Below are 1,928 nucleotides of genomic sequence, written 5' to 3'. Positions count from 1 at the left end.
CCGATAAGTTGGCAATCGTGGTCACATGTAAACAAAATGATCCCTGCGAGCGAGGGCGAACAGGCGGATAATTTGAAGTATACAATTGAAATTTCTATGTCTTATTTATATTCAAATTATATTTAAATGCCTATGTTATTTCTAGAAAACTGAATCATTAATGGAAAGAACTGTGTCTTCTGTCAACGAAAAGAGGTGAAATATTAAATAAGTTAAACATAGTCCCTAAATTCCCAATCCTTTTACTCCTGCAAGCAAGTCAGCAACATAATCTACGCTTACACCATCTACACCCACACTACCTACACATTTATGACCTATACCTATAAATATATCTACACCTGTACTTACACCTATACTACAGGCCTACACCTGCACCTGTACTAATGCCTACATCTTCACACACTCCTACACAGGTGGAGTAGGTGCATTATTTGGAATTCCGGTAGAGGTTACAGAGACCGACGCGTGTAGATAAACATGAATGGACACCGCCATCTTATAGAGTGGAAGAAATAGAGTGGGTTAGAACAAAGATTAAGCTGCAGCGGCCTTATAGTCACCGCTAAATGACAAAAATATAACATGCAGGCACCTTTCAAATTCTAAGTCCATCAGCTTGTTTTTCTTTTCAGATCCTCTGACAGGCGTGTCATATAACTTCGTGATTTTTTATTTGTGGCAGTACAGAGAAGGTAAGTTTTTTTATATTTATATACTCTGTTGTTTGTACATATTATTTACCTTTTAAAAGATAGCTGGTTAAAACTTATCTAGTATTGATAATAGCAAGTGGTACTTTTTGTAGATATCAAATTTATGGTAATTTTTTCTAATAGTTCTGCCCCTGATACAGAAATACAATTGGTTGGGGGTTCTAGGGGCAAAGCTCCCATGTTAGGAAGGCTTTTGGTTCATATGACAATGTTTGTGGAATCCCTGGAGTGGGCGGATTGATGGGGAGTTAATCTCAGATGGTTGTAGTTATTTTGTAAACAGCTATCAATACTTTCACTTATATTACTTGCAATGGAAAACAACAATAGATTAATGCATAGTCCACTGAGACTAATTGAAACAAGAAATGATAATTGCAGGGTTTGAAGGCAGTGAAATAAAGATTACCCTCAAAATGACCCACTTACACCAACACCTACATTTTTTACACCTACACTATCACTTTTAAAATGAAATATAAAAATAATGTTTTAAGTAAAATAAACAAGTATGAGAACTTATGAAAGCATCTATCATGGGACTTAAAAATGTTTTTTGTTATTTTCATTATTTTTTACCTGTGCTTCCTGTAAAATTGATATATGAAACAAATGAGTAGTTTTTGGGATTTGAAAATTCCTGAATTGCAATGATGAATATAAAAAGATTTATGTCTCCCACTTAATACATTCGTCTTCTGTTCTCTTGGTAATTCTTGAGCCTATAACTTCATAAGATCTCTGATTGCCAAAGCCCCCAGCCCTTCAGTGCTCTAGTGAAAGCAGACAGAGGTTATATTTCTGGGGGAATTTTGTTATCTTGTTACTGAAGTGCTAAAGGGGGCATTGATAAATGATTGTGGACATTCCTCTCTTTTTCTGCACATTATTTGCTATACTTAGGTGTCTTTTTCATGTGTGTTTTATGGGCATTACCTTAATTTTTCTCTGTCTCCATTCAGTCCTTGTTCCAAGCATATGAAAGATGCATCTAAAAGAACTGTGACTAAAGCTGCTTTAAAATCACTCAAGATTTCGTTAGGAAAAAGAGAATATTTCCATGCAGATAGCTTTAAAACTAAGGAAGCAATAAAAAAAGAAAAAGAAAAAAAGATGGGCATTCATAAACACGTCTGGCATTAAATTCTGCTTTTCAAGACAAATAAAGAATTCGGGGGTTGGACAGTCTACTTAAAGTGACATATTTCTCTA

The 1,928-nt window shown here is 34.9% G+C and overlaps 1 protein-coding gene across 9 annotated transcripts in view; it reads left to right on the top strand.

The window, feature by feature from the left end:
• The window catches only part of LOC113819667 (RNA-binding region-containing protein 3), an 11,954-nt gene continuing 10,026 nt past the window's right edge, over positions 1 to 1,928 (top strand). Inside the window, exons 1-2 of one of the 9 annotated variants that reach the window (XM_027371867.2) lie at positions 1 to 77; positions 636 to 695. The gene's annotated coding sequence lies outside the window, so the exon portion shown is untranslated. Of the gene's footprint in view, positions 196 to 241; positions 525 to 635; positions 696 to 1,928 lie in introns of those variants that run through there. The other 8 variants (XM_070123587.1, XM_070123580.1, XM_027371866.2 and 5 more) reach the window with 8 other exon arrangements.

Source organism: Penaeus vannamei, chromosome 1 (assembly GCF_042767895.1).
Source record: "Penaeus vannamei isolate JL-2024 chromosome 1, ASM4276789v1, whole genome shotgun sequence".
NCBI lineage: Eukaryota > Metazoa > Arthropoda > Malacostraca > Decapoda > Penaeidae > Penaeus > Penaeus vannamei.
The sequence above is the reverse complement of the archived record's forward strand: the minus strand, read 5'-3'. Positions and strand labels throughout refer to the sequence as shown.